This window comes from Balearica regulorum, chromosome Z (assembly GCF_011004875.1).
Source record: "Balearica regulorum gibbericeps isolate bBalReg1 chromosome Z, bBalReg1.pri, whole genome shotgun sequence".
Lineage (NCBI taxonomy): Eukaryota > Metazoa > Chordata > Aves > Gruiformes > Gruidae > Balearica > Balearica regulorum.
In genome coordinates, this window is record NC_046220.1 from 79,198,165 (window position 1) to 79,223,195 (window position 25,031).

Here is a 25,031-nt window from a genome sequence, read left to right on the forward strand (position 1 = left end):
CATCATGATGCATGGTGTACTGCAGAGACTAGATCTGGTCTTGAGGAGATTCTTTATAATTAACAGGGGTCAGAAATACCACGTTGCATTTCTCGTGAGTTAGAAACAGAAAGGAATCCCGGGATTTCAAATGGTTCAAGGTGTAAATGTGGTAGATAAAATAAAGAATTTCCCTAGTCTCTGTTTCTGGAGAAAATGAACCCATTTCATACTGTGATTCAAATCATATCTTCATTCAAAACTGAGAGTTATTTAATGGGAATAGAGAGACACAAGTTTTCAATGTGGAAGAAAGTCCCTGGTTATGTTTCTCCTGTGAAACTGATAAGAAAAGAAGTTATCTTCTAGACATGGTTGTTTTTCCACTACATTTCCTTACCTGGATTTCTCTATTTTGTATCCTCTACAAGCAAATATTCTTTTTACCTTTAGCACCACTATTAGATTTCACGTTTACTCCCTATGAAGAGCTGATTCAGTTTTCTTTTAGGACACTGTGATAATCAGAATTTTCGTAACTAATGCTGTTAGAAAAGCACTTTTCACAGAGTTGGTCACTACCAGCTGAAAGTCAGAAGGCAAAACAACTTCTCATTTCTCTGCCAGCAGTTTCTAATGAAGAAGGTTTTTTGTTAAATATTTAATCAAATCCAGGACCTTTCAGCTGGGACTGTGTTTAGCTCTTCCTTTCCAATTACAATATTTTGTAGAGTTCTGCAGAATGATTAAGGAGTTGGCTTTCTCCTTTTCTGTATCTGTTTCATATATTTCCACTTTTAAAATTTAGCAGAACTCCACTTATCATCATCATGACCAAAATATTTTATGAAGGGTAGAAAAGAGAAAGAATTAAAACAAATTAAAAAAAAATCTCCAGTAACTATCTTCCAATACTTTAATTCATCTATCTAAAATATTCGTCTAGTCATCAGCCTATCCATCAGACTATATCTGTTTTAACTTTCACTCTAGAATAGATGAAAAAGTATGAAAGAATATATCCCATCAAAATTGAAGTCCAGTCAGTTCAGATAAAAAGTTCAGATTAAAAAAAAAACAAACCCCAGATTTTTCACTTATGCAAATAGGCAGTTAGGTTGACTAAGATTTATTTCCATTGTAAAAATATCAACAAAAGAGTTTGGATGTTGTCAAAGGCATCCTTCAGCAGCCTTCATCCTCCAGAGATACATTCACCTACTTTCAAGGCCTTCGTTTCACATTCAGGATGGTATTTAAATAGGAAAAAAAGAGGGAGTTGGGTTTGTGGTTTGTTTGTTTGGTTTTTTTTTGTTTTGTTTTGTTTTGCTTTGTTTCCTGTTGTGCATGTGATATAGTTACTAAAAGTAACAAACTTCTCATTTTTATGTAGAAATGGAAGAAATAATTTATGCAAAATAGCATATAGTGGACATTCTCTAAATTGTAATTAACAGGACTAAATAATCAAGAAATTTCATGCCATTTGTTTCACTCCGTTTCCATATATCTCCTGGTAGTTCTGACTTTTTATTAGACTGGTTTTATTTCTTATCTGTATTACATTTTCTTTCAGATATTTTTGGCTTGGCTTAAAGTGTCATATTGATCCGCCTGTGGACTTATCTCATTGTCTTTCATACTAAAGATCTCTATTTAATTAACAGTGCAAGCAGTAAAAAGAAAGTGGCTGTACTGTGTGTGCCACTTCCAAACAATTGGCTCATGTTTCCCTACAGAAATAAGATGCTTCAGGCAAAAATTCAAGAACCGAAGACATACAGACTAGTCTGCCATTTGATATGCTCTTGTAGGTTCCCACTGTCAATATGTAGAACCCTCATGAAGCTCACATTGCGTGAGACCATAGTCAATGATGGGACCTAGCATCCATAAGCTTGTCCCATGTACTTCTGATTTATAATTTACAATTTTGGATGTACTATGACATTTTCACAAAGAGTTTCACAATAAAATATCTTGTATGAGAAAGTTGTTTGTGATGCCTGGATATTTTACTGGGTGGCCTTTATTATTTTTCATGTGGGGAATGATCTTCCTGATTTCTATTTCTTTACCATTCATGAATATACATTAATGATAAAGAACAAACATATGTCCTTCCATCTGTCCACTCTTTAGCCTGAAGATTCCCACATGGTTTCACATCTCCTCATCTGAAAAGTCCTACCAGGCATCCTGTCATGCTTATCTCTCATTTTTGTAGATTCTCCAGCTCTTCTAAAAGTGACTTATAAGTGATGGACTTTCTTGGTGGTAGCAGTGAAAGATATCCTTACTTGGCAATGATGGTTGAGTAATGGTGACTTGCAGACAAGGACTTGAAAATGTTCCAAGCATGGTGCTCACATCCTAGTTTGTCACGCTCTTCCAATTATGGGCAAGTCAGTCCTATCTGTAACTCTTTTTTCCCCCTACACATAGCTAGACTAGGGGTTGGTTTTTTTAGGAAGAAGCTTGAAACGTTGAAAACAAGCTCTAAACTCAGTCTGTAAGGCTTACTCTGGATGTACAATCGGAAATTACAAATTTCTGTTCAACTGGGTCTGATAGATGACAATAAATATTTCCACGTGTAGTAGAGTAACTGCTTGTTATTGCCAAAAGTTAGTTGGACACCTCTGGATTTTGGATTGGTCAATTCATTTTGCTCCTATCTATGTCGAGCTCAATTTATTGTAAGGTAAAAACAATTATTTCAGCAAAGAGTGGGCTATGACAGTTGTCCACCTCTGTTGCAATTGAAAGGCCTGAAATGTATATGCATTCTGTTTCTTTTGCTATTTCCTTTCCCTTTAGGTCCACTTCTACCCTACCTACTTTAAAGGAGACAGAGCAAAAGATCCAGAGAGTGTACTGAAGGATTTTTGCAGGACACTTAAAGCCAGTCTCCTTTGGCTAATTTGCAAAAACAGTTTTTGATTTAAAATAGAAGGATGTCTTATCCCTCCCTGGGAGAAAACTTGCATCCACTAATGTTCCTCCAGAAGTGAGTTATGAGAAGAAGCCTCAGATGGATTAGAGACGAAGGTTAAATTCCAAAGCACTAATTTGTGGAAAAGGTGAAGGTAGCTAACTTAAAAAAAAAAAAAAAAAAAAGACACACCAGGTCTGCAGTATCTTTCCTCCTCACTGAATATTCCTGGGTAACATAGATCTCAAGAAGAACAAATGCCATGAAATAAAGCAAGGTTGTTTCCCTTGTAAAATGTCGGTACAGGGTTAAGCTAAAGGCAAATACTAATCTTTTTGACTTGTTAAGATCTTTCTACATGAAATATCAATTTTAATTTAATTACTTGCAAAGATTAATAATAGAGAGATACCTTTTGCTTTTAAAAGCCAGATAACTTCTTTTGGCTATTTTGTCATTCCTTTGCCTCCCTAATATTTATCACAGATTTAGTGGCCCAGTTTCTGGTGTAAATCAACATAGCTCCAATTATGTCAACTATGCTAAGCAGATAATATTTGCCCAGCATTTTATTTTTATTCATAAGTGTACATGAGGTCGAACTTACTTGGGAGTTGAAAGTCATTGGACAAAATTCTGACAGAAGACAGAAAGGATGTGGCTGGCTAGGACAAAGTGGACAAGGCCTCCATGCTAGTCCTTGAGCTCTGATGGCCCGTGCTTGAAACCTATTCCTTTCCACATACACTTATTTGAATGTTGTTCTGATATACACATGAATGTCCCAGAAGCAACAGGGAATAATGAGCTTTCAAATCTGAAAAACATTATTTTACTGCTTCAGAAAAAGGGCATCTCTGACAGTAAAATAGTGGTAAGCTATCTTTGTCCATAAGATATCTACCTGAACTTAGGCAGCTGTAAGTTAAATGTCTAAGTCTGAATTAGACCCTTTCAGCTCCTTTTAAAGTCAACAGGGAGACAGAAACACCTGTACAGCCGCTGAGTCATACTGCTGAAAATTCTGGTCCCAGAAGTTGGTCTTCAGCTTTCCTCCCTTTTTTCTGAGTCTCTTCAAAACCTCTTTGCCTTCTCTTTCCTTCCTTTCAAGACCGTTTGATTGGTTGGTTGCTTGGTTTTTCTTTTCTTGTGCTTGACACATCCTCTTTCTTTCTTCCTTCCCTCTGTGTTGCAGAAACACCCACTAAGATTCCAGAGAAAAGGCTCCCCCTGCCTTCTGAATTATAGGGAAAGGTGCTCGACTGAAAGGATCAAATATTCTTCTGTGTCAGTCACTTAAAAAGAGGAGGTCTGTGTCTTTATTTGCAGAATTATATTAACAACAGCCGTGTGATTTCCCATGTCCAGTCAAAACCTGCTGTTTGTTCTGTGTCCTGCTCTAGGTGCCCTGGTATGACTCCTGAAAGCAGGGAAAATTTCTGAAGATCCCCCAAAAATGTGATTGGAATTGGGGAAGATGATGAACTAGTCCGGTCAGTCAATAATCAGTTTACCACTAAATCATATTAACAGAAACACTGCAGCTTACACCCATTTCAGGTCTGCAAAACTCCTATAATAAAATCTCATCAAAGAAGTATCTGAAAATATAGGTGTTTAAATGCAAGTTTCAAAAGGGACATGGCCAACTTGGACAACAGGACATAAGGAACACAGGAGGTTCCTGGACTGTGTTGATGATAACTTCCTTCTCCAAGTGACAGAGGACCCAATGAGGAGAGGTGCCATGCTAGACTTTGTTCTCATCTCAGAGAAGGGATGGTGGGGAATGTGAAGCTCAAGGGCAGCCTTGGCTGCAGTGACCATGAAAAGGTGGAGTTCAAGATCCTCAGGGCAGAGAGGAGGGCACACAATAAGATCACTACCCTGGACTTCAGGAGAGCAGACTTTGGCCTCTTCAGGCATCTGCTTGGTAGAATACTGTAGGGCAAAGCCCCGGAGGGAAGAGGGGCCCAAGAAAGCTGGTTAGTATCCAAGGATCACCTCCTCCAAGCTCAGGAACAATGCATCCCAACAAAGAGGAAGTCAGGCAAAAACACCTGGAGGCCCCCATGGATGAACAAGGAGCTCCTGGGCAAACTGAAACACAAGAAGAAAGCCTACAGAGTGTGGAAGCAAGGGCAGGTAACCTAAGAGGAATACAGAGAAACTGTCCAAGCATCCAGGGATCAGGTTAGGAAAGCTAAAGCCCTGATAGAATTAAATCTGGCCAGGGATGTCAAGGGCAACCAGAAAAGTTTCTATAGGCACGTCAGTGGTAAAAGGAGAAAAATGTGGGCCCTCCCTGGAAGGAAACAGGAGACCTGGTTACCTGGGATAAGGAGAAGTCTGAGGTACTCAATGACTTTTTTGCATCAGTTTTCACCAGCAAGGGCTCTTGCCACACCATCCATGTCACAGAAGGCAAATGCAAGGACTGGGAGAATGCAGAACCGCCCACTGTAGGAGAAGATCAGGTTTGAGACCGTCTAAAGAACCTGAAGGTGCGCAAGTCCACGGGACCTGAAGAGATGCATCTGCGTGTCCTGAGGGAACTGGCGGATGAAGTTGCTAAGTCACTCTCCATCATATTGAGAAGTCCTGGCAGTCCGGCGAAGTTCCCACCGACTGGAAAAGGGGAAGCATAACCCCCATATTTAAGAAGGGAAAAAAGGAAGACCCAGGGAACTACAAGTTGGTCAGTTTTACTATGCCCAGCAAGATCATGGAGTTCCTCCTGGAAACTATGCCAAGGCACGTAGAAAATAAGGAGGTGATTGGTGACAGCCCATGTGGCTTCACTAAGGGCAAATTGTGCCTGACAAATCTGGTGGCCTTCTAGGATGGGGTTACAGCATTGGTGGATAAGGGAAGAGCAACTGACGTCATCCACCTGGACTTGTGCAAAGCATTTGATACTGTGCTGAACAACATCCTTGTCTCTAAATTGGAGAGACATGGATTCAATGGATGGACCACTCGGTGGTTAAGCAATTGGCTGGATGGTTGCACTCAACGAGTTGTGGTCAATGGCTCAATGTCCAAGTGGAGATGAGTGACGAGTGGCGTTCCTCAGGGGTCGGTACTGGGACCGGCACTGTTCAACATCTTTGTTGGCAACACGGACAGTGGGATCAAGTGCACCCTCAGCAAGCCCGCCGATGATGCCAAGCTGTGTGGTGCACAACTAGAGGGAAGGGATGCCATTCTGGGGGACCTTGAGGCTTGAAAAGTGGTCCCATGCAAAATTCATGAAGTTCAACAGGGCCAAGTACAATGCACATGGGTCAGCACAATCCCAAGCACAGCTAAAGGCTGGGCAGAGAATGGATTGAGAGCAGCCCTGAGGAGAAGGACTTGGGGGTGTTGGTGGCTGAGAAGCTCAACATGAGCCAACAACATGCACTTGCAGCCCAGAAAGCCAACTGTATCCTGGACTGCATCAAAAGAAGTGTGACCAGCAGGTCGAGGGAGGTGATCCTGCCCCTGTACTCCGCTCTTGTGAGACCCCACCTGGAGTACTGCGTCCAGCTCTGGGATCCCTAACATAAGAACATTGAGCTGTTGGAGAGAGTCCAGAGGAGGCCACAAAGCCGACTGGAGGGCTGGAGCAGCTCTTCTATGAAGACAGGCTGAGAGAGTTGGGCTTGTTCAGCCTGGAGAAGACAAGGCTCTGAGGAGGCCTTATAGCAGCCTTCCAGTACCTAAAGGGGCCTACAGGAAAGATGGAGAGACTGTTTACAAGGGCATGGAGTGATAGGACATGGGGTAATGGTCTTAAGCTGAAGGAGGGTCGATTTACATTAGATATTAGAAGGAAATTCTTCATGGTGAAGGTGACGAAGCACTGGCACAGGTTGCCCAGAGAAGCTGTGGATGCCCCATCCCTGGAAGTGTTCAAGGCCAGGTTGGATGGGTCTTTGGGCAACGTGGTCTAGTGGAGGGTGTCCCTGGCCATGGCAAAGAGGTTGGAACTAGATGATCTTTGAGGTCCCTTCCAACCCAAACCATTCTGTGATCCTATGATTCTATGAAATTATCTATCACATTGCTGTGTAACCTTAACTTCTTTAATTGTCAAAATTACTTTTACAAATATGTCTTTATTTCTGCTTGTTCTTTTTTTTTTTTTTTTTTTTTTTTTTTAATATATATATATATTTGGATAGCTAAGAGGCTTATCAGTCTTTCAGAAGCTTCCCAGAGCAGTGGAAGAAAAACAACAGCATTGAGACTTAGTTCTTGTGTAGACCTGCACCACTACAGTCAATCTCTATTTCAGACAGGGTAAGTCCACAACCTGCTTACTACCTGAGTATAATCTTATGTATAGACACTTTGTAAGCCTATATCTGTCAATTATTTATATGCTTTTCCATACTTGAAGGAGTTTTGCCTGCAAGCATGGTGTGTATAAGAGGGATGGATACATTTGCAGGCTCAGACCAATAATCAAGTTACTAAAGTTTAACAAGTTAACACACATTGTATCTCTGCTTATGTAAGTCCCTAGCAAAGGTGAGATAATGAAGGGCTTTAAGATAACTTTCATTATGACTCATCTGTTAGAGGCTTATAATGTGCACATCCAACACAACTGAATCTCAGCTGATGCTCAGTTATCTGATGAGCTGCAGGGACTTGACTGTGTTTACACCCTGAGAATAGCAAATGTATCCATCCAGGCAAAGTTTCTATGCAAATACAAAAGAAGCGGCATCAGAGAACAAGATTTGATCAGAAATACTTAGCAGTCCTCTCGTCAGTTGGAAGTGTAATAATGTTAAAAATGTAAAGCATAGTACCAATGAAAACCTTGCCAAGGAGATTAAAAAACAAGAAAAAAACCTCTTCCCTTTCCTTTTCTCAGATCCCCACCACCAGCACTCCTTTTTAATCAAATATTACAATATACTTAATGCAATAGAAGATTTTAACTAATACAAAGGCAGAATATTACTGCTGTGCTATTCTTATTTCAGGCCATTGGTTACGATAATAAAATATGTAATACCAAATTTTTCAGTAAGCAGAAGTCTCAGGCTCTAATACATACTTAAGCTTATTGATTACACTGGTTTATGTGATAATAAAAGTACAAACATATGCACACACCTTTTGCAAATAAGAAAAATCATTTGTCTTGTGCTATCTCCTTCTTTGTGCTTTTGCAGCAATTCAGAAGTCATAACAGATAATGGGAAAACAAAGTGTTTGCATTTCACGAATGACCTTGGAAAATTTGCCAGATTTCTCTGTACTGCAGTTCTAATATTGGGTAGAAAACATTTTCCTACTGTAAACAGTTGTGAGATCCTACAGTTCTTGGTGGGATGAAAGAGAAAAGACTACATTAATTTTACTTCAGTTTTAACTATTACAAAGTGGTTAAATAGATATATTATTGTGAGCATACATTTTTATCTAAAAAAAAAAAAAAAGACACAATATATTTTGCCCAGTTAAAAAGTGAATTACTTGTTATTTTTAATTCTAATGTATTTATGAAAGTTAAATCTAAGAAAGATATACTACATATAGTTATATAATTTTTGAATGAAAAATTAATATAAGCAGACTCTTATGTCAGAATGTTTTCAATATCTGAGTGTTTTTTGGTGATAAGTTGGGAAATTATTTTTAGAAGAGGTTCTGATATACTCTTTACCTATAAATGGGTTTAATTTTAGCTGTATGTTCTTTTTTGTAGTTTGTCCATCTGAGCTTTGATATTTAGAGAAGTAGGTATGTATTTCTTTTTTTGACTTGTAAGGAGATCTTCTGTCAAGTTTGGAGATCAGTGTAGCATTTGCCATATATTCATATTCACGGGACATTATATGCTATTTAAAGACCAAAGTGTAAAGATAATGATATATTAAAAAAAAAAAAAAAAAAAAAAAAAAAAAAAAAAGAAGAAGAAAAAAGTTATTTGCATGAGAAATTAAGCAATCCTAGACACTGATCATATTGGGCCCTTAATATGGGAAATTTAACCACAAATGTTTCCTGCAGGCTTAGTTGAGATCCTGAGTGTTAGCATCCATCCTGAGATACCTATTAGTACACTGCCTTGAGCAGGATGGTTATGTAGATCATGATGTAGACACTGCCACTGTCCATCCCGTCTGTCTCAGTGGAGATCTCTTCTTGCTCTAGACATAACTGATGAGGGAATTTCGCTATTTTCATCCAATTCAGCTGTTGCGACATGTGCAGGCACTTTCCCAAAAGGCTTATGAATTTAAGTTGTTTGCCCTCAACAGGCTGTATTCACCTGCCAGATGATGAAACCACCAGAAGATGAAAGGATAGATAGGTGCCTGCTGTGGTGATGTAATCTGTGTTTCTACTATTAGTCTCTACAGGAGGCAGGGAGATACATTTTCTTGCAGCTCAGACTTGAACGCAGCTGCAATGGGAGTTATGATAACCTAGGTTGTAGTCCAGTTAGTGTGTCTCATGGTCTGCAAGGTGCTCCTGCATCTGCCTAATGCAATGCACATCTGTCTGGGATGGAGCCACATACACTCTCCTTCGCTCACTCCAGCCAGTCTTTGCTCATCCTCGTGTAGCTCGAGCCCAGCACCTTTTACGCACCTCTATTATGACTTATGGACTTCTGTGAGAGAGTGAAGCACTGGAATGCCTTAGGGCAGGTGTTGTTTTCTGTGTGGCTTTTTATTTTGTTTTATTTTATTATCTTATAAAACAGCTTAATCAATGAACTCAAGCAGGTAGTAGAGACTGAGACTTTTGTTTATGGGGAAACCTTTGAGATTTATTTTGGCCATTTGTAAGTAGTGCCAACATTTGAGCTCTGCAGGAGGAAGAAATGGAAAATGACCTGATGTGCTTTTTTTGGTGTGTGATGAGTCAAATTTTCCTTTCCTTTTCAGGGGCTCTACAAAGCAGAAAAGTGACAGGATTGTCCTATTTATGATGTTTGTTGTGCATCTGTGTGAAAATAAATAGATTATTCCATATGAATTCAAAATAAAATATATGGCTAAAGTAAATTTTACTTATGGATATTGATTGTATTGACTGAAACCTCCTCCTTACAAATTCCCTTGTTTGTATAACACAAGTGTTATCACTTGGCTGAAAAAAGATGTGTATAATGAATTTCGGCATTGCATATTTTACTTAACAGTGAACTGAAAAGCTTTTATTCTTTAGAGATTTGTGTTCTGATTCCCAATAAGGTGGTGGTGGTGGTGGGGATTATTTGCCTTTTCTTCCTTCGTTTTGGTTTTTTTTTTTGTTTTGTGGGTTTTGTTTTTTTTTTTTTTTTTTTTCATAGTAAGACTTAGTATAATCCTGGGCTGGTTTTTTTGTAGATTGTCTCTACAATTCTGCCTGCATTTCTGCACTCAAAAAAACTGCAATAAGAAAGGTAGAACAATTGTTGAAGCCTGTTCCTGTTTCTCAGAAGTCTGTAGAAATTGTATTTCTGATTTCATCCATACCTAAGCTAGGAAAGAAAACCTATCTTTTTTCCTCCCTTTTTTGTTTTAAGAATTTTGCTAAATAATGATTGTCTTACGCTGATCAAGCACATTAATATTTGTTAATAATGATATGGAAGGACAAAATGAAGTGCAAAAGAAACTAAACCCCAAAATGCATTAGTCTGCATTCTCGTGTGAGTAAAGTTAAATTACTCTCATACTACTCAGCTGAAGTGATGGCATATTGTTTATTTTTTGTCTCTTGCTGCAATCACCTGTCTGCATCACATACAAGGTTATATATCTCCTCACAGGAGAGCTTCGTTACAAGCATAATCATAATAAGACAGTGATGGCCACTTAAAATCCTGAGCACCTGCAAGGCTGCCTGTCTTTCTCTCAGTTGATTCTACAGATTAGCTATTCCTAAATCAGATCCTTAGGTAGTCAAATGAAGACAAGTGGAATGAATTTGGACCAACGTTCCCAGCAAATAATCAGGGAGAGGTTGTCAGCCCAGAAAACGTATCCCTAGTCAAGAGAGAGGGAGAGAGGCGCAGCAAAAGAAGCATTGGGAAGATTATGTGAGGTTCAACATCAACTAGCAGATTATGCTGAGTGGGTCTAACATTAATGATAATAGTGCAACAGGTACAACATCTGGTTCACCACAAGGATCGTCAAGTAGAAAGTCAGGTTTTAGAACAGTTAGTTTACTCTGGAAACTCAGTGTGGACCATGAGGAAAAGAAAACAAAACAAATCATCTAACATGATACTTCAAAGCCGATTTCAATTAATAACAAGTTAATATATGTCAATGATAATTAAATACATTGTGCGCACTGCCAGTAGAGATGAGATTGAGGTGGTGTAGGGGCTTTAACCTAAAAGTTTTAATCTGGTTTATTTATGATTATCCAGTTTCTAACATCTAGGTTTAAAAGAGAGGTTTTAAACAACGGCCAAACTGTGTTATATCCCATTATACTGATACCCAGGTTCAAACTTCACTCTATTTCCATCTACATTTTTGTCTGCAGTTTACAATATGCAATAGCTCCCAATGTTCAGAACTCCTCTGTCTCTCATTGTGCTGTAAATATACAGAATAAAAACTTTTTCACATTTTATGGTCTACAGAGACAACAGGCAGAGGATGCAAAGGACTGACTGGCTCTACACTGTAGGTGATGGGTGGGTAGAGGAGCAGTTTTACACACAAACCCCTACCATCTCCCAGTCATATGGAGGACTCATGATCTGCAGGCTACATACGTGGGTAGGCATGAGCACAACTTGCTGAACTAGCTCAAGAGTTTAAATTCTCGTATGTTCCAGTTCTCTCTGAGGCCATACAATTATATACGTGTATATACATATGTGCACATGCATATAAATGGCATTCTTCATGGCAAGTTCATTTTGTCTTGAAGAGCCTGTCTTCAGCAAATAGTTATGGAGATCTATTTTTTTACCCTGCTGAATACTGGGAGACTAAAGCATGAGACAAATAACTGGGTTCATCAGGATCAAAAATCTTTGGCACAATCAACAAAGTAAACCCAGGCCTCTTCAGTCACAGATTTTTGCTACCACAAAGCAACTTGTTTTACCTTTGCACACATTAGTTTGGTAACAATGACAGCAATTTTAATATTTGAAACCCCAGATTTGACACCCAAACCTTTCAAAAGGCCTGTCTAGACAGTTCATTCTTATGCCATGGGCAGGTACCTAATCACTCTGTGCCTTAGTTTATTGATCTGCAAAATGGGAATAGGCTGAATCTGGCCCTAACTCTGCGAAAAATTCTGTCAACGCCATTGGCTGCATAAAAACTCAAGGATTTGGCCCTGTGCTGACAGTCAGTAAGCTGGAGTGCAAATGTTCTACATGTGCTATTTGACCTCTACAGTTGAGGATTTAAAACTTTAATTATAGGAACGAGAAGATGAGAACAGATTCTGAGTTAGCTACTTTTTTTGAATAGATATTCAGACTCCAGGGGGAATAGTGATTTGCAGGCTCATTGAGGGAGAAAAAGGATGTCCTTTCTTTCCTAGGTGTACGGGGGGAGGAACAAAAGGGGGCCTTGATACTGTTCCATTAAAATAAATCACTTCTCAATCCAGGCGAGAATTTGTATCAGAATATTTGATAATCGAAACTTTACCAACAAGAGCAAATCAGAGAGGGCATTTGATTATGCAGGGCCAGATCCTGCTAAGCCTCCCTCAGAGGTGTCTTTCTGAATTCAGGAGCAGATCAGTATGCAGAAAGTTACCTGGATAAGGCTGTTAGACAGTGGAGTCTATGAGCGAGCGAGCTGTGTCGCTTCTTTGTTCTAGGGAGAGTTGGCAGTGGACAAATTACAAGAGTACTAATCATACTGCCTGACCTCCAGCTGCCATTGAAATCAGTGAAAAAAATTTCCTTTGACTCCAACAGAGACAAGACAGGATAGTTAGGGTTAATCAATTAATTACTTTTCAGAAAATACTTTGACATCCTCTGATGTAGAGATCCTGTATAATGGCAAAGTGGCATTGTAATCCAGAGAGATGTTTAGAGAGCTGTCATTCATTGATACCAGAATACGATCATTATGATTTAGTAAATCTGTTCATTTCTTTCCATTAGGGCAGAGAGATATTTTTAGGGTTTAAATTCCCTAATCAACAACAGAAACAGTATTCTGGACACAGGGGAAGGAATGAAACCAGTAAAAAATTTGGTCGATGGGTCTGTCTAGAAATAAAATGTGACATAAATATGCTGAAACAGTCAAATACTTTGCTGACACACTGTCTTAAAAAAGAGTGTGTGTGTGTGTGTGTGTATCCTTCCTTGATCAGTAGGATATTTCTTTCTGGAATTGAGCTACACATAATAAAGATTTCAAAATGCAAAAAGCATACTACCATTGCAAATAAAGCATTCCAAAAGATAAAGTCTTTTCTTCCTTGTTGTGTTGGTTTTTTTGGTAATGTTTGAAGCAGCAAATAACTTTCACAAAGTATCACAAAGCAATTCTCCCTTCCTTACTACCCCACCTACACTTTTAAAGTTAATCCACTATTATTTCTTTGTATATGTTTATATGCACACCCATGCACCTATACACACAGATATTCTCACAGCTTTACTTTCTGTGTCATTTTCAGATTCTTAGAGAGACATTACCCCAAAGCACCCCTAAAAAACCCTCATAAGCCTGAATACATACATATATTTAAAAGACATAAAGAAAGTTAAAGTTCCTGCCCCAAATGATTATTAGCAGTAACAAATGGCCTGTCTGCATTCCCTTTAAGCCATAGATTTCAGTACATCTTATAAGCAGTCATTTAGTTTTGTAACACCCTGACAACGTAGTACAATATTACCATTCCCATTTTATAGATGAGAAGAACCAAGGCAGAACGATTAAACAAGTCACCCAAAGTTATACAAGGTCTGGGGCAGAGCCAGGAATAGAATCAAAGTCTCTTGAGTCCCTGACCTTCATATTAAACACAAGATCATCCTCTCTCTGTTTCTAGTTAGAGCATTCAGTTCACCCCATCTGGTGTGCATGTGTAATTTGTACCGGAGGGGTAATTCATCCCTAGAGGAGGGCAGGCGGGGCTTGCAAGGGGTGTCAGCTGTGAGCTCAAGATTTGCATAGCCTGAACATTCATTGAAATGAGAATTTCTCCCAAGGAGCATCTCTGGCAAACACATAAAAAGGGACAATGCAAAACTCTGTTTAGACCTCTCCTAGCTTTTAGAAGGTGATTTTCCTCAACTGCTTTCTTCCTTGGATTGCAAAGCTAAAAATGAAGTTTATCTCTCAATAACCTCAGGCTTCATTTACTACCTCGAAACTGTCATTTGGTGTTTGGGACAGGTGATCGTTTAACGTCTTCTTCCTGTCCCTGCAGGGGACAGGCTGTTGATGGTGAGTGTGTGCTGATAGAACCAATCCTTTACGTGGCCTTCACACGCTTAATTAGCCAGTGCGAAACGAATGCCTCTCAGCTATCAGTGTCATCGTTGGAGCTCAGTAGCATTCCTTCCAAAGGAGTACCAAAAATTGGAGGGAAATAATTGCAATAACATTAAGAAGAACCTTAAATTATATGTGTGTGTACGCATGCACATACACATGTATACACAAAAATGTACATATTATATGGAAATTATATTCATGTTTTAAGAAAAGCTCTCTGGAAACTGAGGAATTGTTTGTTAATTAACTGACAACTTAATTGATTTTTGCTTCTTTTTGTGGCACCAATTAGGACACAAAACTGATCTAAGGTGGTAGGTTGTCCTGGGAAGATTCCCAGTCAGGTGGCTCAAACTCAGGCACTTCAAACTAGGATAAGAATCCTAACTTTCTGATGCTTATCTAAAATGAAGTATTAAACTTGTTCAGATTCATCTAGGGCTAAAAATTAAAAGCACGCATTGGCAGAAGTCAGACCTGTCCACTGTGAATTTGAAATAGTTCAACTTCTGCATTTTTAAAATATTAGTCACAAAAAAAAATGTGACTGATTCTGCTCTCACCAGTTCACTGATGATGTAATCCTGCTGTCATCAAGAGCTTTTCTCCAGATTTATTTCACGGAATGAAAGTGGGAAGAGAATAAGGCTCAGTTTCTGTGCTTAGAGCAAAAAACAAGATAATTTGATTTGTTGTTTGGCATTACAGCAAGCAAAGTGTCTCTCACTTAACTCCATAAGTTTTACAGTAATAGTGGGCCACTTCCTGCTGAGGCTGAAGTCAATGAGTGTTTTCCACATGACTTCAGTAGTCAATAGGCTCATATCTGCTTTAATATTTTTAATTTTTTTTTTCCCAGGGGAGCAAACCACTTCTGGTGACTTCCCCTAAGGGGTCTAATCAAGCAAACTGTTGTTATTGACAATGTGCTTTCCAGAGTTTGGCCCTTGGCAGCACAGAGCAGGAGGTGAGAGTGGGCAGAGGGCAGAGAGTTTCCTCTCTCCTCTGTGGAGCTGCTGAATTCTCACCTCTCTTGCAAGCCTGTGATACTGCCCACTTGATCCAGGTGTGTGGAGAGGCGACAAAATATGCCTTCATCCTCCTTCAATAACTTGGCAGCGACTTCAGTTTGTTATCCCATCCCTGATCAGGATCACCTCTAAGAGGGGTATCTTGGAGACCTAATACTTTTGGGGACCAACACCTTAACAGGTGGAGATTGTACATTCAGCGCTTTCTCTTCCCCATTCCCAGCCTTTCCCTGGATCAATAACTGTGCAGAGATTTACAGTTACCACTGCTCAGGCACTGATTTCTTCAGAGGAGATGGAGCTACTTACATGAGTAAAGCTGGATCGGGCTCAAATTTAGTATTAAATCCTGGCAGTTCCAGAACTGTAGCTTTAACAAGGCTTATTTTAGATGAAGGCACATTTTTCAGTGCTCATAACAGCAGCAAGATTCTTATTATACAACATTTAAAAGCAATAATTTCTGCAGATTTAACCTCATAGATTTTCTAATACAATAAAATTAAATTTAAAAAACCCTGAATGCAGCAGATATAACCCCTTCATGTGCAATTAGCAAATTTTAAATAGAAACTTTAATATTAACATTATTCTTTATGCCTCGATGAGTGGAATATTATTTAAATCGATATGACATAAGAGGATATAAATAATTCCTAAGTGTAGATCTAAACTAGAATTTCAGACCATATTGAAATGGCAAAAAATTATCAATTCCCTATTTCCCAATGTATCGTTCATTACAAGCCTGATGACACATTTTTTTTCAAAGAGATTAAATTAGCATTAGAGAGCTGATAAACATTATAAATAAATACAAAAAGCTATTCTGAAAATCCGGCATAACATAAAATAAATGCCTATGCTCCACCAAATTTCATATTCTTTCTGGTAACTGAGAAAATGTTGCAAGCAGACACATAAGTTGAGACTGAACTGCTGCTCTCTTCACTGCAATAAAAATATAAACAAATTAAAACCTGGAAATGTAATTTAATTAAGGACAATTTTTCATTCCAAATAAAACTATAGTTCATAATGGGGAGAATTACAATTGACATTTTTACTAAGGAAAATGAACTAAAAAGGATCTCTGGGCTTCTTTGTAAAAATTAGATGAATTAGGTTTTTTTCTTTTCCACAAGGTATAACAGTAAACCTATAAAATCATGACAATCTATGACCAGAAAAAGCCCTATGATCCATATATATTTTTTATCAAAGCAGTAAGGTCAGCCCAGGAAGATCAGATGTATTGCAGTCTGAGTAGTCACTTTTCATTAACTACTTTTCTTCACAATTTCAGGATTGGCTTTTTGGGTTAGGTTTGGGGGAGGTTTTTTGCATTCCCCCCTCCCATTTGTTGTTGTGGTTGTTTCGTTTGTTTGTCTGTTTGTATTGTTGGGGTTTTTTTGCTAGGTACTTCAGCTAAGAATGTTATTTTTGTGTGTGTGATGGCAACACATCAAGCAGGTGCCAGACCGGTATAATTTTTATGCAAAGTCACTTCAGGCTATGGGTTGTTTAGATCCTTTCAGGTGAGTAGTTTAAGGCACAAATCCAGTAATACTTTGCCAAAATTCCCTGTAATTTCAAATTTGGCCTTTACAAAGTGACATTTGATTGCTACTTCTTATTAAGCAGATAGGAAGCAAATGACAAGGGTCAGGCATTGCCTAAAACTTGCTTTCCTCAAGATGCTCTAATAAGGAAGTTTATCTGAGTGAGGAAAAAATATCTTACCTAAAGCTTCTCCCTTCCCACAGTGGTTTTCAGAAAGCCAGAATACGTCTCCCTTTCCAAGACTATCGGGGCAAAATAATTAACACATGGTACAGTTCAAAATTGTTTGATATCTACAGTTACAAAATACACACAACCTATTATTCTCTGACATATGAGCCTCACTTTCACCATACTCTTAATTCAAGGTTAGAGTTTCACCCATTTCATTTTTAAGGTTATGTTACAACCCAGTCTCCTGTTTGATATTATTTTTTAGTGAAAAATCCACTTTCCAAAATCCTTCAAAACCTGAATCACCTGAAATAGGCTGGACCCAGGTCACGACATGAGAAGGAGAGTGAAGAAATGCTCTCAACAAATTGCGCCTCAGCCATGGTGCTGAACAATGTGTTGTTTGATGTGATGGGCAGCTCGAGTACGTGCTTCACCACTGTGAGAGTCAGTAAGGCCGGACATGCACACAGGTGCTTATATCCCTAATAATTACATTGCAAATTACCTGTGCCTTAAACTCTTCAAGAAATTATAAATGTCTGTAATTCCATGGCCTTGCCAGCATAAAATCTTACAGGCCCCATGGCCAAGTCTTCACCAAGAGTAAATTGCCAGAACGACAATGAACTTGATAGAGCTATACTGAATGGACAGAGTTAGTACCTCACAGAATCTGCAAGTCAAAATAACTAAAAAGAAAAGAATATCAAAAGGAATAGGTAGGTTAACCTACCTTTGAAGATTAACAGAAAGAAGAGGGTCTCATATGGAAACAAGAGAGAGGGAAGGAGGGAAGGAAGAAGACCCAGGACTGGGAGTTCTGAGAACCCAGACTTCCTTCTGGCTGTTCTTGCTTAACTATGAGGGTTAAAAAACAAAACAAAACACACAACACTTGCCTCAGTTTAGTTTCTCCATGAGATAAATCACAATGCAAAGATACCTTAATATTCACATTCCATAGATTGAAGGAAGGAGAGAACTTCTCTACCTCAAGGGTTCATAGAAGAATAATCCATTTTCACTTACAAAGCTTCATAAGAAGGCAGGCACTTAACAGTAATAAGGAGAAAATAATTTTATTTTCTAATAAATACCAAAATTTCTGCAGGCTTCCCAATCTGTCTGTAGAAATAGTGCTGTTCTGCACAGAGCACTTCTCAGTACTGCCACTAGTTTTCAAAGTTTCTGTGGCGAGTGAATAATGGAAAAAATAACAAAAATATCCTAGAACCAACATGAACTCTGTTCTTTCTGCAGGTAAGAGTAGAATGGCAAATAAGGGGAAGTGCTTCCAGACACACAAGCTAATCAACCATATACTCTGAAGCATAAGATTTGATTAACCTTAGTGTGTGCAGGTACAAAAGCTGCTCTGAAGGTAACTTTATTTTTCTTTTCTTCTTCTTTCCTTTGAAGTGATAGGGCCAGATTTTCAGTCTAGCTCTGGTCACTATTTCCTATTCTGTATGATCAAGCATACAGTCTTTGTAATGACATCCACTATGCACACAGCTCTTTGAAAGCATAAAATATCTCACTGAACCAGTCCAGACCTGTTAAGGACAGGCACAGTTCTTCCTGTTGACCAGGATGAGATTAGGAGAAATGGCATTAGGGATTCTAAAATACATATTGCAGCCAAAGACTAACCCTGCAGCATATTTGGCATTCAAACAGAAGGAAATAGACACTCAAATAAAAGGAAATCCGTGAGCTGAACTATTGGATGTCTGAAGGCAGGCAATGGAAATGTGTTTGGCCTCATAGAGTGCTTGAGAAACAGAGACACATAGTCCCTCCTGGCTGGCTGTAACCACGATCACACCAAAATACACCAGTAATGCAGTGAGCTGCTCACAATGTAAACATATCAGCAAAAAATGAATGTAGTGAAACAAAAATGGTTCCAAATTTCTATCTGCTATTTCTCCTTTCTCTGGGTTAGCAGCAGAATCACTCACAATTGTGCCAGACCCAAAACCAGCAGCATTATCATTCAGCTGTGCAGAAGCAGGAAGGTAAGCTCTGTTTTTATTCCAAGGCTGGTGTATCGTAACTGGCTCATGTCTGGTTATGCACTTTAGTGGTTAGACTTTGTCCTAAAGAAAGAAATTCAGTCTTCTGTGGATTTGCCTCTTTTAGTCTTAAGGGAGTGTCATAGTTTTCTCTTATTATAGTGAGTGAATAATACTAAGTGTTCATTTAATAAAATACTGAAATGTAAATACTTGGGCACAGTTAGTTGCTCAGATTTCCTGAATAATCACCTCCATGGAGGGAATGAACACAGCTCTACACATAAAGCATTCAAGAGAAAAGCCATCAGAAAAGGTTTCTCTTTTTCAACATCATGCAAATTAGTTTCTTAGCTCTGTAGGGAGGAGGCAGAACCAGCCCTGCAATCTGTGGGAGAAGAATAATACTCCTAAATCCTAAACAATAACTCCCTTTGATATTGGCTGGACTGGTAGATCTAGTTCAGAATTTGAAAAAAAATGTGGGAGGTAATAGATGGAAATGTTATTTAAAAAGTGTTCTTGGCTGGTGGATAAAAAGAGCAGGTCACTTTATCCCATGCTGTTTGGGGGAGATGTGTAATATTGGCTGTCTGCAGTTCTGTGCTTAGTACATTTTGCTATGAAAACTAGCACCCCTGTAATGAAGAGCTAGCAGCTTATTTTACACACACGCGCACGCACACCCCCCCCCCCCCCCCCCCCCCCCCCCCGAAATGGGTTAGCTGGGTTGTAAGACTGCTCTAAAAAACTTTTGGAACATGCAATGGTGCAAACCAATGAGCATTTCCACAGGCTTTCCTTTGTTTAGTTGTGGGGTTTTTTTTTTTCTTTTCATGGTTCATATAACTACTCACTTTTGCCCACCGGGAGGTTTCTGCCACTGGAGCCAGCATTGCGTCTGGTGTGTCTCCTGTTGGCTTAGTACATTGCACTGCACTAGCTCCTCTTTCTCTTTTAGTACATGGAACTCTTTTCTTACTCCCTTGCATCAGGGTCACTGTGTGCCCCTTATTTGCTACTCTCACATCTCATTTTCTTCTATTTTCCCTTTCAAGCAGGGATGCTTTGTGCCTGCCACTCAGATGACTTCAAATCTCAGTTCTCTCCATTCTGCTTTCCTCCCTTGTCCTTTACTTCTTCCCGGGGAAAATATTCCCTTTTCACCTCCCTGGAGAGGGCAGATATTTCTCTCTGCCAAGTGTCCCAATCCTCACATTACCAATCCATATTGGCCTTCAACTGCTCCATGTTTGCAGTCCCATTTTTATTCCAGTCCCCACCACATTTTTATTTATTTGCAAACTCCATAGGAAATAATAAACAATTTTAGACAGCACTAGGAAGAGAAATAAAACTGAGTCTGAAAGTGTTCACAGGAAAATAGAAAAAGATGATTCTTCCTTTTAACAAACACAGGACTGACAATATCCAGTGGCTACTACTTGAACAGTAACAAATTTAAAGAAAAAAATACAAATACATTAAAAATAAAATTATAGTGGCAGTGGTAAACTCAGGACTACTGACAATTTGAAAAGGTATTTTTTTCCTTCTCCTTTTTCTTTCCTCCTCCTCCTCTTCTTTCTCTTTCTCCTTTTCTTTGTTTAATACCCATTTGAATTCCATGAAGAATTAACTCGAAGCTTCATGAGCTGATTCTATGTTCTATAGAAGATTATGCTGCATGACTATGATAGCCTGCTTACATTCTAAACCATGTAAAGGTTTATATCAGAGGGTGATTTTAATGGCTGTCATGAATGGTTTCTTTGACTGTTACAAGACTGTTGAAGCTGGTGGACCTACTAAAATGATATGAGATTCATTGTGTCCTTCATTCAAAGTACAGCTTTTCCACAAAGTGGCCACACCAAATGCGAAAAAAAAAAAAGAAAAAAAAAAAAAAGAAAAAAGAAAAAAAGGGGAAAACAAAGAAAAAAAAGAACAGCAGACTTCTTTTTCTTCTGCTTTTTTATTAATCATGGTATCTTGTTTTCTAAGATATTCTACTGTAATCAAAACTTCTATTCACTTTTATTTTTAAAAATGTTTTATTAATGCTAATTAGCATTATATTTCAATATTGCTTGGGAACCTCAGTCATACATCAGCATAAGATGTCTGTACATCTAGATTACTGTACACTGTTCAGTCCATCAGCACATTTTGTATGCTACCCCTACTGAAACAACAGAAGCCACCTGTATTCATAACTATGAGCAATGTGAGAAATAAGTGGAAGTAAATCCTTTCATCTGGAGTAAAAAGGGTAATTTCCTGATAGTAAACTCCATTAGGATTAAAAATAGTCAGACAATGAAATCCCCCTCATGTATGGAGCTCAAAACTGAGATGGAACAAGCCCAGAACAACAGCCTTGGGGAAGAATTCCACCTTGACAAGGGACTGGGAGCAACTTAGCAGATACTCTTTTCCTCTAGTCTATGTGGTTGAGGATTGTCAGTGATAGCATGGATTATTTCTGACAGACTCTTTTACCAAGTAGTGAATAGAAACCTTTGTTAAAGAAATTTTACTTCTCTGTATTTGCTTGCCATTCCTACTCACTAAGAGGAATATTATCTTTCAAACTTTAGTGCTCTTACAGCACTTCTGCTAAGCTTTCTGTCTCTGTCTACAAAGGTTCTCTTCGGTTTTATCATTGTAACTTGTGCTTATCCTTCAAAAGTATCTTCAATGACCAGGCAATTTTTTAAACCTGTAACATGTTGGCCCCTTTGCAGTCAGTTGGGAATTTAGCTAGAACAAAAGGCTCTAGAACCAAAGTATCCATACCTGGATGATTATGGTTGGTCTAGCTTTTGTCAAATGCTCAGAAATGGGTATTCCCTTTCCTTCAAAGACCAATTTATTAAGGTTTTTTGTACATTATAGTCTTTTTTATTCCTCCAGCATGGATATTTTTGAAGTTGATGGGAATATAGGATACCAGACAAAGAAAATAATTTAGGGTTTTAAATGAACCCAAGGAACTTTGGTCTTTATTTATTTGATATTTACTTTCTAATTTCTTTTGAAACCAATCACTAGTCAAATCTCATGATTTTTTATGTCTCACAGTGTTAAGAATTTTGCTTGAAGGCTAAACTTAAAATTTTTACCAGGTATTAATAATGTTTGGAGAGTAACGTCTGATACAGAAAACACAGTTGGAAGCTATGTTGAGAAACCAAGTAGTCCATCCCTAGGGACTCAAGTCTACTTCCTTAAGAAATGATAAATTCTATCCACATCATTCCTGGTGGGTGTTAATAATTTCTTGAAGACCTCCAGTGATGAAAAGCCTACAGCTTTCCTTCTCTAATAGTCCTAGAACTTCGCTATTGTTCTCTCATGGATTTCTCTTCTTCCTTTTCTTTTTCATACAGTGTCTCTGTCCTATTGTGTTCTCTCTGTGATGAAGAGATAATTTACTTCCTTTTTAGAGTTTAAAATTACAGCTAAACTTTTACTACTGATGAGTGTCTTCTGTGCTCAGAATAAAGGCTTGTATGTTCACACAAAATGAAGCCTAAAGGGCTGCAAACAAGAATCACTTCAGAAATTGCTTTGTAATTCAAAAGAGTATTCAGGGTCTCTCCCTATCAACCAGATTTTTCTGCAAAAATATTTTTGTTTATGAAAGATGTAATATAAAACCCAGCACATTTTCCTTTTTTTTTATCTCCCTTTCCAGATTTTTGTATAATAAACAAAAACTCCCAAATAAATAATTAACAAAAATTGACTTATTTATAATCAGAAATGTTTGGCTACCAGATGGTCCAGAGTATATCTTCATGTAATAGGATCTCAAGCACGGTTTTAACTCTGCGGGAACAAACAGAAGAATATTAATAAAATGTCAATTAGTTTAATTTAGTCTCATATCTATTGAATATATATATTGGCACCTACATGGTTTTAATCTCATTTTGGAATTCCAGCTGCTATTGAAGGCAGAAAACTTTTAAACAAGTAAATTAAAAAGAAAATAAAAATTGCAAAGACAAACAAATATGTCAAAGAATGGAAAGAAATAATTTTAAATGAAGCCGACAATTGAGAACAGCCCTAAGGAGAAGGACTTGGCGATGTTGGTTGATGAGAAGCTCAACATGAGCCGGAAGTGTGCGCTTGCAGCCCAGAAAGCCAACCGTGTCCTGGGCTGCATCACAAGAGGTGTGACCAGCAGGTCGAGGGAGGTGATCCTGCCCCTCTACTCTGCTCTTGTGAGACCCCACCTGGAGTACTGCGTCCAGCTCTGGGGGCCCCAGTACAGGAGAGACATGGAGCTGTTGGAGTGACTCCAGAGGAGGCCACGGAGATGATGCGAGGGCTGGAGCACCTCTCCTCTGAGGACAGGCTGAGACAGTTGGGACTGTTCAGCCTGGAGAAGAGAAGGCTCCGGGGAGATCTAATTGCGGCTTTCCAGTACCTGAAGGGGCTACAGGAAAGCTGGAGAGGGACTGTTTATCAGGGAGTGTAGTGAGAGGACAAGGGGTAATGGGTTTAAGCTGTAGGAGGGTCGATTTAGATTAGATGTTAGAAAGAAATTCTTTACTGTGAGGGTGGTGAGGCACTGGCACAGGTTGCCCGGAGAGGTTGTGGATGCCCCCTCCTTGGAAGTGTTCAAGGCCAGGTTGGATGGGCCTTTGGGCAATGTGGTCTAGTGGAGGGTGTCCCTATCCAATGGCAGGGGGGCTGGAACTGGATAATCTTTGCGGACCATTCCAACCCAAACCATTCAGTGATTCTACAATTCTGTGACAAGATATTTCTCTGGGAATGTAAGGACTTTTTGTGCACCTGCATTGTTAATGTTCTTCATTGTTTTCTTTCTGACATTAGACTGAAAGTCTTATCCTAATTCAAAGTAGTTTTCATTATAAGCAGGATCCTGAAATATTCCTAAAGTCAGTGTTTCTCCCCCTCCCACTCCCTATTTTCAGACTCCAAAATTATTTTGATGCACGGGTAGATTTTAATATAGTTTATATAAGTTTATTTTCCTGAGACTTTGCTGACTCCTCTGAAATCCATTCTTAGATCCTAGAGTGAAAGTCACTGTTTTATGTATTTTTCTGAATTACACTTGTGTTAAAGGCAACTCAAAGAAATTCAATAATTATAATAAACTCACTGTGAGTTAGTCACAAGATTGTATTAGACTCTCTCTCAAACACAAGGTATTTGAAGGATCAGGCTGAAAATGGGTGAGGAGGGCAAATGCATCAAACTGAAATTTAACTTCAGCTTTTTTTACTGGATCTGGCTGGGATGGAAATAACTTTCTTCACACCAGACTGTATAGTGCTGTGTTTTGGATTTGTGACTAAAACAGTGTTGGTAAACCAGCAATGTTTTAGCTGTTGCTGAACCACGTTTGCTGTGTCAAGGTTTTCTGAGTTTCTCACTCTGCCCCTTTGTAGTGAATAGGCTGGGGGTGGGCAAGAAGTTGGGAGGGACCCAAACTAGCCAAAGGGATATTCCATACCTTATCATGCTCAGCAGTAAAATCTGGACTGTGTGTTGGGGTTGTCTTCCAAGTTAGCTGTTGCTTAGAGACTGGCAGGGCATCAGCCTGATTGTCGGAAGTTGTAATTGGCTCTGTATCACTTGGGTTTTCCCCTCTTTCCTTCTCTTGAACCATGAATTTTCTTGCTTTTGCTACTCCTATTTTCTCCCCCATCCTACTGGGGAGAGAACTGAGTGAGAATCTGGATGGGTGCTTAGTTGTTGGCCATGGACCACCCACCACAGATGTTTATCAGTTGCAGCAAGGGCTGCAAAATCCAGCTGGGAAGAGAGTCAATGCTTGATGATTAGCCAGGGCTGAGCACAATGCTATTGTAAAAGTACTATAAGTACCTGAGGC